This window comes from Pezoporus wallicus, unplaced genomic scaffold, assembly GCF_028554395.1.
Source record: "Pezoporus wallicus isolate ANWC-B61680 ecotype Strahan unplaced genomic scaffold, APGP_CSIRO_Pwel_v1 contig_4710, whole genome shotgun sequence".
Classification (NCBI taxonomy): Eukaryota; Metazoa; Chordata; class Aves; order Psittaciformes; family Psittacidae; genus Pezoporus; species Pezoporus wallicus.
The window spans coordinates 3,107,749-3,120,147 of NW_026640647.1; the positions used below are offsets into that span (position 1 = coordinate 3,107,749).

At 38.8% G+C, this 12,399-nt stretch overlaps 1 protein-coding gene across 3 annotated transcripts in view; it reads left to right on the top strand.

Annotated features, from left to right (window-relative positions):
* Window positions 1-12,399, top strand: part of SLC39A10 (solute carrier family 39 member 10) — a 108,758-nt gene that overhangs the window by 48,277 nt on the left and 48,082 nt on the right. The window contains exon 1 of one of the 3 annotated variants that reach the window (XM_057419917.1): window positions 697-810. The exons of the other annotated variants lie outside the window; for them this stretch is intronic. The gene's annotated coding sequence lies outside the window, so the exon portion shown is untranslated. Of the gene's footprint in view, window positions 1-696; window positions 811-12,399 lie in introns of those variants that run through there. 3 annotated transcript variants of the gene reach the window in all.

A 12,399-nucleotide genomic window follows, 5' to 3' on the forward strand; every position in this document is an offset into this window, starting at 1 on the left:
CAAGTGAGGCTTTGTAATGAGGAGAGTTTGTTTGTTACCTGTACAAATAATTCTAATCTACAGATCAGTTGCCCTCATTTGAATGTTGCTGTGTTAAACTGCAAATACACGTGTCTAAACTTCACCTGCAATGTTGAAGCAACTTATTAAGAAAAATATTTGACAAGTTTGGTCTCTCAGATATGTACAGCTGATAACTAAAGTTTATCATAGTAATTCCATTTAGTTAAATGTGCAGTTTTTCCAGCAGAAACACAGGTAATATTAGTATCATGTCCAAACAAACTACCTGTAATTGCTTCCTGTCAGAACTGATGTTAAAAGCCCCGGGAAACAAGTCAACTCTTGATTATTTGATACTGGATGTTCTATTGTCTGATGCAAGAAAAAAAAAAGGGGAGGAAGCCATTTATTACTATTATAATCTTATTTCTGTAGTGCAGGAGTTACTTCACAATTACACAACCCATAACCATGTCCTTTGCAGCTTTGGTGTCTTTTGTTTGTTAAGTATTCCAAGGAAATCCACAAAGCTGCTACCAGCAGTCAGAGAGGCAGGAATTTTATGCAGTGTTCGGGACAAGCTTTTTCCCAAATATGGCGTGTTTCATGGCCAGTTCCTGGTAGCAATCTCATTTAATAAGCATTCTCCATGTGGTTTGGACCTCCTTAAGATGCTACCCCAGTAGTCTTCAATGGCAGTGCTGTGGATATGAGGCTTAGGGTATCCTTTGCTTGTAATTAGAGTAAAATCTCTAGTCCCTTTTCTCCCCCTGTGAAGACAGAGTCCAGTCATCTCCGGGACAGCCAGTAAGTATAACAGGATGTTTCATTTATTTCTGTTTATCCTAGACAAGCAGACAGAATGCTATCAGACAACAACATGGTGAAACAGAACAGACTTCTACAGAACTCTTAGGAAAATTGCAGATGCAGAGCAAGAATCTGAGTCTGTTCCAAACTCCCTAACTTTAAGCCTGTAGGTGTAAACCTGAGAGCAGAATTTGGTTACTATGTTGAAACAGGAGTTATAGGAAGTCAGTTAGCCTTTCCTATCCCACAGCATCAGGGGGAGCAAAGAGAAGTATTCCTACAGCTTGTGAGCAGAGGCGATAAACCTGGAAATTTAGCTTTGTATTTTCAGATTAAAATGTGGGCATAAAATATTCTCGCAGGAAGTTGGTTGGTTCATAAGTGGGAACCATGATACCAGATGTAATAAACACATTGGACCATTGCCTGTGTTAAATCAGAAGTGTTGCAAGCTTTGCAACTTTTTCATACAGGAGGGTTGGGTGTTAGCTCTAAACGTAGTGGAGGTGGCATGAAAGCCTGTTGCACGCTGAATGCACTCAGCAGCTTGTATTGTCTACTTTGTAAAATACACAGTTTGGTAAGTAAAGACCTGCTGGATGATCAGGAAAAAGAAGAGAAGACACATACAAAATAAGTGAAGAATATACCTGAATCAGGTGTGTTAATCAGTAACAAATGAGAAACTTGCTGTTAGTGTGTTCATCACCAGTCTTTAATGATACATCCTAACTATTTTCCCACTATTCATGTACAGAGTATTAATGGCATAGGCTCAGAAGCTCAAACAATTGCATTACATCATTTCCTCTAGAATTGTTCTTGTTTTAGATGTTAAACAAACAGATAGTGATGTGAATGTGGTAGAGCAGAAGATAACTTAGCTTGGATGGATTCACCAAACACCTGCATCTAAAAAGGGTTATGGTAAATTCGTTGCACTCTTATCAAGCAATAAATGTTACATAGTGTGCTTAAAAGTGTGTGTCTGTGTTTAAGAAATGTGTTAGACAGTTGAAAATTAAATTTGCCAGTGATGGATCATCAATAGCTAAAGCCATGCAAGGTTGAGAGGTACCACCTCTAAGTTAGATATCAAATCTAGGGGTTGCAAGATCATACTGTCCCCATAAAACAATTTCTGGAGGGAAAGGGTTCGGGGGCAGAAGGGGTAGTCTTCCCAAACCCACTTTGACAAAATACTGCAGTGTCTGATTTCAGATAAGGTCTTGGATAAACTGCAAGTAAACTGGATTATGCAATTACATCAAATCAGACTGGCAGGTTGCATACGCTCATAAAATATCAGGTTGTATGTTAAGCTCTGTGGAAAAGAAACATCAGCCTGGGTCTTGAATTCCTTGAAAAGAAAGGGTGTTTTACATTACACCAGGTTAAAACTCTTCTTGAGTATCATTAGCATAACCTGTTTACTGTCTAGGCAGGTGATGATTGCTCCTAGATAGGCCTAAAGGAAATGAACACTTTGAAAGCATAAAGGGGTGCTCAGTGACAAAGAGGGAGGAATTCTGAAATTACCTGGGACTGAATGAATACTAAAAAATCCTTCTCATCAGGGTGGAGTGAGGAAGAAGCCTTGATTCTTAACTCCCCAAGCAGTGTGTTAGTAGTACAAAAAAGGGATTCACAATACTAGGCTCCTTGACTCCCTCAGGACAGAAGTTATGCAAATGGATCAGACCTCTGCATATCTGTGTTAAGAATCTAACAGAACATTGGCTGTTAGTTAATTGCAGCTGGATAGAAGGGAAGCAGAAGGAACTTCTGGTCTTGCAATAAGATTTTGTATGGTCCCTCTTATTTCTATCCTCTGTCTGTAAGTGCTTTGTGTGTAATTCAGTTACCTATTTTGGATTTTGCATGAACAACCTTGCTACTTCTTCTTAACCTGAATTTAATAACCTCCATTTTAATGACTTGAAGATACCTAACTAGTATCAAGGTATTCACCCCCTACAGGCACGGTAAACTTTAAACTTGGATGCTGGACTATTTTCATAATGTGCCCTCCCTACTACCCTCCAGTATCACTCTCGGGTGTCCAAAGGATAGCCAAGTGTACCACTGCACTAAAGTGGACTACTGTAAAGATGACAATTCAGAGATGTGGGTCAAAGAAATATCTCTGGATTGGCAGTATTAGCCAAGAAGCATCTTCATATACATTAAGATACTGGGGCCTGTGCATCTAATAATGTTTCCTGTCACTGAATTTTGGCAGCTTCTCATTCAATGTGTCAGCTGCTATGCATGGTATTCCAGAAGATATAAGAACATGGATTCTATTTCAAGGAGATAATCCATTGATTTAAGTTACTGAAGCACTCACCATGTGTACTTTGAGAGCCTAGTGCTGGGCAATACAGAAGCTTTCAGACGTGTCATTACCTTGCTTAGACTGGGCCTGCATGAATGTTTTTTACACATTTACTTCTAACTGATGGAATACAGAGGCTCCTAACCAAAACTGATAACTAATACTGTAAAAATTCTACCTACAATACCAAAGGTATTGGTACCAAAGGTACCGATTATCAGCAATACATTTCAGGGGATTCAGGATTAAAGTCGTAATTACACAAGAGTTGAGAGTTTATTTTTCCTGAGCTGCAACAGTACAAAATGAAATCCTCATCAAAATTGATCTTGATAAATTTAAAGGAGTGTCTTCCCTGTTAAAATGTCTCCTAAGGTTTCAAGTACTACTTAAGTTTTTCACTCTGTCAAACTTGTTCTTTTAAGGTCACTGCACTTGTTCAGTCAACAAAACTTCCCCATGACTTTTTCACTAACCACTTTTGCCTTGTCCTTTTCAGTTCTCTTTTTCTTTTTACCTCATATTTGCATTTTAAAAATCTATTTTTCATCCAATTTACTCCCTCATCTGTACTCCAGAATATCCATTGCTTTTACGATTTCTTACTTGGCCCAATAGACAACTCTGTCCCCTCCATCTGATTATCATCCCCCTTTTTCCCCATCATTTGGTCTATTCTCATTATTATTCTCCTTAACTCATATTAAGCTCCCATTTAAACACTAACATATCATTCCAGGTGCGGCTACATTAAAGTAGTACTGGCCTTTACATTATTTTAAATTAATAGGCATGAGTTGTACTCCTTTTGTACTAAAGAAAATTAGGCTTTATTGGCAGGGAGACAGCATGAAACTGACTGTCAGAAACTTATATTGCTTTTCCAGTTGTTCATCTGACCTGGTATGTAACTTACTGGGATTTTCTTGTGCTTCTAATTTCAACCTCTAAGCCTAGGTATTACAATGCTCATCTTAATACTTGCTAGCATACTTTAATTATTTGCATTCTTCTACAAGTCTTGTTCCCTCCGACCAGTTGAAACTATAATGCTAATTCAGTATGTCTAACTTTGAAGCACACAGTGCACACTTTGGTCCAGGAAAACTACTAAAAATCAAGAGCAGTAAATCTTTTTATAATAGCAGATATATTAAATGGCTCCTAGGTTTTGTCTCCTCAGTACTTTTAAGTCACTTTTGCTGCCTTTTCATAGAGCTGCAGTAGTGTCAGAAATGATGATGTGCTAGTTGTTTTTTTCATGCCATCATTTATCATGGAGTTAATATCAAATTGAAATGTCAAGTTAATGTTCACTGTCCAGAACAAGGTCATCTAGATACCACTGGAAGGGATCTCAAGAAAATATTTTTCCTTTATGCTCCTGTTAGTTAAGACTTATTTTTCCATTCCAATTAAGCTGAAAAGACATAATCGCTAAGGTTTTATGTAGGATGAAGAGCCTGTGTGTCCAAAGCTTACTCTAAGAGGAAGACTTGGAATCACTTCCTCTTGTCTTGGGAGAAGTGGCCTATATGGAAACTCTCTCATAGTTCAGGGTTACTGTCTGCCAACATAGGATGTCTGTAAGGACAGTATTGCAAGGGCACCCTTTGCTATGTCACACAATAAATGTGATGTGTAAGGAACATCAGACTTCATATTATATCACAGAATGGTTTGGGTTGGAAAGGACCTTTAAAGATCATGCAGTTCCAACCCCCCTGCCATAGATAGGAACACCTTCCACTAGACCAGGTTGCTTAAAGCCCCATCCTACCTGGCCTCGAACACTGTCAGGGATGGGGCAGCCACAGCTTCTCTAGGAAACCTGCGCCAGAGTCTCAGCACCCTCACAGTAAATAATTTCTTAATATCTAATCTAAATCTGCCCTCTTTGGGTTTAACGCCATTCCCCCTCTTCCTATCACTACATGTCCTTGTAAAAAGTTCCTCTCCAGATTTCTTGTATGTCCCCTTCAAGTATTAGAAGACTGTTATAAAGTCTCCCCAGAGCCTTCTTATCTCCAGGCTGAACATGCCCAACTCTCTCAGCCTGTCTTCATAGCAGGGGTGCTCCAGCCCTTGAACCATCTTTGTGGCCCTCCTGTGCACTTGCTTCAACAGGTCCATGTCCTCCTTATGTTGGGAGGCCCTGCACTTAAGCTGTAATAAGGATGCCTGCCCAGTGAATGCCACATATTTCCAGGTAAAATCCAATCATGGTTTAAAAAGGATCATGCACTTACATCTATCTGCAATAATTGCACATGAGAGTGAAGTCTTTCACTGAGAATGGGACCAATATACCAAAGCTGTTTGTTAACTCAAACAAGATTCTATCTAGGAGCTGAAAACTGGAAAGCATAGAAGTATCACTGGGCTGATCACCTTGCACCAGTAGATTTTCCAGGGGATTTCCATATATGTAATGCTTGAATATTAGAAGTGTTCAAGAGTATGGTAATTCTCTATTGCTATAGCCATTTCTTTTTTTCCCAGGCATACAACAGCGAAGGAAATCTAGGAGCAGGACTATTAATCTAGTCAGAGTCTGAATACTGGGAAGAGGGATGTATGAATGACAAATAGCTAGAGCTTTTTTCCAAGACTTTTCAGGGACATTAATGTACAGTATGAAAATTGCCACAGCTGAAGATAAAAAGAATCTCTTATAACCTATGTCACTATGAAAATTGGTTAAATGTGTCAAATGAGCTACTTTAATGTTCTCAGACACTTCCTTTCAGGCATTCTCCTAGCTCATAATACCTTCTGAATTTTCCCTAAAACACTGCTTCAACATATCTGCCATCCACTTTTTCAAAACAGGAGGTAGGAGCAGAAAGCTTTTTGACACTGCCAATTCCTTCAGGCACCTGACTCAAGTGACACTTGTCTGTTCCAGATGAGTTTCCATTTTGCTTCTCTTAGGGTCAAACCCTTTATTTTCTTCTATTAAAGCAGTGAACATATAATCATATACATTTTCCACCTCTTTAATTTTGTCTGAAAACGATTCTGATCCTTTGGTCTTAATTACCCCGAAAGAATCTTGAACTACATTTTAAACCACTCTGTGATGCAAGCCCATGCTCTACATCTTAATTGTATTTTTCAAATTGAAGATTCTTGCCATCCAGTCTTCAGATATATTTGAACTGCACCCTGAAATAGAAGTTTGTAGCTAAAACTCTTTCTGTAGAGCAGTATCTCCAGTTAATAAGAGCCCAGTTCCAGTCCAGATGTACCTAGCAGACTGTTAACCCTTCAACTGTCTCAAGAAAGAAGTGAGGGCAAGACACTGCAAAGTTAAAAGCATCAGTTGTTCACTTTGTGTCTTTCTTCCATTATGATTTTCAAATATATACACATCAGTATAACCAAACTGGGCTCACAAGAGCAATTAGATTAGCAGAATTTCAAAAGTTGTGGCTTTTTATGACTGTATCTGTCTTGTCCAAGAAGAATCATTATTACAATTCCATCTGGATAAAGGATGCTCACCACCTCAGGAACTGATTCACTGTTGTCTCTATCAGTATGCACTCTAGTACCCTTCTCCAATGTCTTGTTACTTGTTGCTAGCTCTGGAGGAAAACAGCAAGAGACAGGATTAATTGAAGAGTTACATTAGCCCACTTCCACATACCACCTTCAGTAAATCTCCACCTGAATAAAGGGCTTCAGTAGCCAGAAGAAAGAAGGTAAAAACTGTAGCACAAGAGAGGCAAATCTGTGAGTGACTGCTCAGAGCATCACTGCAGGGAATACCTGTAATGTCCTTCAGGTCCATATCTTCTCTTACTGTAGCACTGTCAGACCTAATGCTACTTGATCCGTACCTTGTTGGCTTAACCTTAGACCATCCTCTCTCATATGGAGAGGAAAGCACTTTGGGTTTGCATAGATGGGGTATCTGTCCTCTACAGTGTGCTTGTGTGTTTCTTAAAGTAATTCTAAATACTTAAAGGGTATTTTGGAGGAAGTTTAACATTGCAATTTGAAATTTGCAGTCTCTTTGGTGTGTAGTTTAGACTTGAATGTACAAATCAATGTTCTAAGTAAGGAACTAGAAGAAAATACCATTGTTGGTATTTAGTTAATGTTCAACCATTACTTAATGTGCAACCATTGAGAGGAATCCTAAAACAAAGCAGTCCCACAACAGATATCCCATTCTGGAAAGAGCATGGTAATTTATGCTTGACAATACAAAGTGAAATGCATGTATTTTTCAGATTTATACCAGGTAAACTGGGAGGTTATAATTTATTTTCAGGTTATTGATCATTAATCTATCTGGTAAAACCCCTAACATTGTGATAAAACAACTTGATCATATGAAGAGTGTCAATCAATAGAGACAGAGTCTATTAACAAACTGAAATGCTGTGTACCCAATAGGCTTGTCTGAGCTAACTGCTCCATGAACATGTCTTCCTATTCTTCAACTAGAAGACCATCCTCAGGGCACAGCTTGTTTTCTATTCCTGTTCTGCAGCCTTAATCTAGTAAACTTCCACCTCTGAACTCATTAGAAGATTTTATTTCCTTAATTAAAAGACGCTTGCTCCTTTCTTCTGCAAGACGATCTATCCTGATTCCATCTCTGCCTGAAATGTTTTTAGACATATCTAAATGTTTTGGCATACCTAAGCATTAGAGAAACAGAATGTGAATCCATTTTCACTGCGGTTGGAGAGATCTGATCCCTGGAAAAGGAGCTGTACTAGTCTGAGTAAAGGTAGTAAGACTTGCTGTAAGTCTTAAGACATTGCTGGAGTAGTGATGACTTAGATATGGAAAACGTGTTTGACCAGATTAATAGTTTTTCCTGAAAGGATTACTGTCAACTGTCTTGAAGACATCAAGCACTGAATCACAACAGTGAGACCCAGTTGTTTTTTCATCCAAAATCAAAGCAGCATCAGGTTTTGGGTTTAGCTAACACTGTAGCTACAGAGAGTGGCACTGGGCTTTGGTGTCAGCATTCTTTAGGTATCATAATCTTGGTGGTTTTGTGTTCTGTAAATGGTCATGACTTAGCTTTCTGTGCTGCATAACTTGATTTAAAATACATTTTAAAGATTCACAGAAAAACTGGCAAAGGTCAGCCTATACTGGCAGAGTCAGTCAAATGTGAGGTAGCTTCAAATATTCTGCAGTCCACCTTTAAGACTACTGTCATGGCTCAAGAACCATGGTCATGTTTTTGTATGAAACCAGTGTCAATGGTTTGTGTTTAGTGTGCTGCACTACTAGTTCAAGCAAGAAAACCTAGTAGCTGAAAACTAAACAGTTATCTAATACTTTTAATATTAAAAATTAGGAGGGGAAAATGACGAGAAGAACTGGCTAAACAATGTTGTATTTAGTCTTGCAAAGATCAATTAAGAGAGTGCTGCTACTCCTTTTGGCACATTGTCATGAGATCTCAGATTTGACTCATTGCTGGATCAGGCTTCCTGTGTCTTGGGGAAACCAAAGAAGGAAAAGAAAGTTGAGTTTTTAAGTAGTGTTTTGTTTGCAAAACAAAGTGCCTTTTCTGGTAATAGGCATTAGTCCAATTCCAGGACTACAACATTGGAGCTGAAATGACGTGGGTTACAAATACAGCTTGTCATAAACTTATAGTGCTAGTCAGCAGCTTTAAATGTAGGCTTGCTTCCTATAAATCTAGAATGAAGATATTTTGGTGGATTTGAAATTTAGACTATTGTTAACATTAACACAGAGTAATTGTAAGAAAATTATCTAAACTTCTGCAAAAATACAAGCACCCATGCTTTTGAACATCTTATGGACATCACAGTCTCCCTCTGTATTTAGTTTGCATTATTTATTCTCTTTTATGTATCCTTTTACTTATAATTAATTTATTTGTAGAGACTAGTACGTGTGGCTCAGTGTGTTCAGAGGCTCAACCCCTGCTGTCTTGACAAACACGTGTGGTAGAAGCTTCATTCACATGCTACCCTTGCTGATTCCAGTTAGACTTTTCCTACAGCTGATCTACAGGAGTGGGCGTCAAAGCAGCAAAGGAAAGATTTCTGTGAAGTGGCAAAACAAGAATAACTTACTCCTCAATTTAATATTTTAATAGATTCCCTCAGCACAGACAGAGAAAGGTTGTTCTTAATGCAGAACTGTCATTATGAGTAAACTGGACTTAGTAATTATAGGCTAATAATATGAACATGAGCAAATGAAGGCAAGTGGAGATGCAGATTATTAAGGCAGACAGTACATAGTTTCTGGAATATGGTTCCTGTTGTATTCTCTTCTGCATCTACTTCTGGCAGTTGAAAGCAGTAAAACACTTTGCTGTTTACAATGAAATATACTCATTTTTCACAATGGCTCAAAGAAACTAAAAGCTAAAACAATTTTCTTGAAGGGGTGAGAGGGAAGGTGCCTTTCTTCATATATAAAGATCTCTATGGGAAGGAAAACAAGCCGTGTCATTTAATGATAGCTGTGCATTGCTACTTAATTGTAGATGTGGTTTCATCCTTTATATTTTTCTCTTCCACTGTCATTACAGAAATCTCTATTGAAACTAAAACTTCAGAAACAAAACTGACTTTGAAGTTTAATCCACAGCTTACTGAAGTGAGCGTATTAATTTTAGTAGATTTTGCATCAACCATTTGGTACACTGCATTTCTCAGAGCCACGCATACTAGCACACATCTTGCATACTAGAGGCCTAAATATTGCTATCAAATGGGGAAAGACTTTATGTTATCTTGGTTCATACTGAATTCAGTATGTACGAAGCATTCCATTAAAAAGCAGATTTGTTATGCTGCTGTGGTGGTGATGTGGTTATGCCATCATGTACCTGCAGAAATCAAGATCTTGTGTGTATGCAAGCAGTGCACCTGAAGAAATAACACTGCTTTCAAAATAAATGGCTTCTAGCATCTAGGACTCCTCAAGAAATGGCAGAATCTGGAAGAGGTCTAAATGCTTGGCAGTCCTTCCCCACCCTGCCATTCACATGCACAGCAGCTTCATGGACTGCCATACTCTACCTTCCATAACAAATGCTCTTGTCCTAACTTGGTGTATGGTCACAACCACATTTTTCAGTAATGATTGTGACATGCAAAGGACATGACTCAGCAGGACCCTAAAGCATGCACCTCACTCGGAGCACATTTACATTCCCGTTGATATGAAAGGAGCTATTAAGCAACGGAGTCCAGGTGTCAAGGAACACTTGCCTGTGTGAAAGTCAACAATATGTTTTAAACTCCTGAATTTGAACCTCATGAAGGGTAAGTACCACGTTCCTTTATTAACTTGTTTTATCATCATTTTCAGGGAAAAAATTAAAGCAAGCAGACTTCCTTTAAGCTCACTAGGTGGCTACTGGAAATGATTGCTTCAGGGCCATAGAAACCAAATAATCTTTTTTCCACATTCTCTTGGAACTCCACCAGCAACAAACACAATGGGGGGTGGAGGGAGGAAAGTCTTACGTCCCATTGTCTCCACAGGACTCGGTGTTCCCTACTGAACATCAGTGTCAATTTTTCCAGCAGCTCACAGATTTGTCACAGGGAAAGCATCTTTCTGCCAAAGATAATGTCTGTGTTTTAAAAGGACTGGTAAAGAAGACAATTGTGTCATCACTTACATATGGCTTGCTTGTTTAAGCACTTCAGTAATCATTCCTGCCTTGTAGTTTGCGGGTGCTTTGCAGTACTTAAAACTAAATTGTATTAAATCCTAGCTGCAAACATCTCACCAAACTTCTATTGTTATAGGAATCCCCAAATTATTATTACACTTTTTATACTTTTAAAGATTAGAGTTGAAATAAGTTCTCTAAAACAGCTCTAGTGGCCAGCTGTTTTTTTTTTTTGGGGGGGGAGAAGGTTTCTGCTGTTCAATTCTGTTCCTCCTAGAACGTGACAAAATGAAACTAAAGGAAAACACCTTTTGACTCCTCTCTGAACTTAACAACATGCTTTTTTTCTGAAAACAAGAGAGTTCAAGACCATACAAATATTATTGCTAAATTTTCAATCCCCTGAGGATAAAGTCAGGGTAAAGCAAACAAAGTCCATTGAAGAGAAGCTGCTTTTATTAGGGCATTAACTTCAGCAATGCTGTGAAAGGCCATTCCAGTGTATGTTCACTATGCAAGTGTCAAATAGGAAAGCATTCTCAAGCTGCCTCTTCCTGAATGATATTGAAGGAAAACTGGTTTAAAACTTAATCCTGGGAAGACTATTCCTCATCAGTATCTCGGGAACAGAGTACCTATATATTCCATGTCCTCTACATCACCAGGGCATGGCTGTGTGACAGGGATGATATATAATTAACAGTCAGTGATTAGAGACTTCAAAGGTCTGCAGTGAGGAGAACGACTGGGTGGTGAAGAGATGGCTTATGTTTTACATAAGCCCATATCAGCAGCAGATTTGTTTTTCTTATTGATTCCTCTGTACTTGTCACTATTCTGTTACCATTCCAACGTGGCAAGTGCTGCCACTGAGGAATCACCAGCACTAGTTTAAGTATTATGTTTCCTGACCTTCAAATTAATACTTCATATGCCAATCTGGTAGTGTCCTAATACAGACACGACTTTTCTAGAGCCGCATTGGTAATAGCAGTAGGAGGAACTTGAAGAGCGAACAAAGTCAGGCGGAAGACCACTTCAGAGGAGGAAATCTATTTTAGAGCACGTCCTAGTTTGAGTATCTTTGGATTTGTAGCATTTCAAGGCAGTGGCCTGTTGTGAACATGACTGCCCCTACAGCTGGAAATTCATCAGATGAGGCTGTTTAAGTATATGCTGAGAAAAAGACATGGCAGTGCTCTCCCCAGAAGAAACAGAATTGCTGGTCCGGTTTCCTACAACTGGAAACCAAAACATCTGTCTCTCCGGGGCTTCTATACAGATGAGACCGTAAATTTATGTCATGTTGGGAAAAAGAAAGTGGGCTTCTTTTGCTGAGATTCTTGAAAAGACAAACTACTGCTTTATGAAGACTGAATCATCTCTGAAAAGGTTTCTATGGCCAAGATATTTTCTCTGTATCAGTCAGAGTTTACGAAAGCCAATTTTATGAGGACAAGAGAGCAGAGCTGAGTGTTGTCTTTATTTAGATAGCATTATATAAGCTAAAATTGCCGGGAGACCTCACTGGTGTCTCCAGCCAAAGGGCTGAACATGAGCCATAGCAAGACAGAAAGCTGTGGAATACGTGTAGAAGACAGAACTG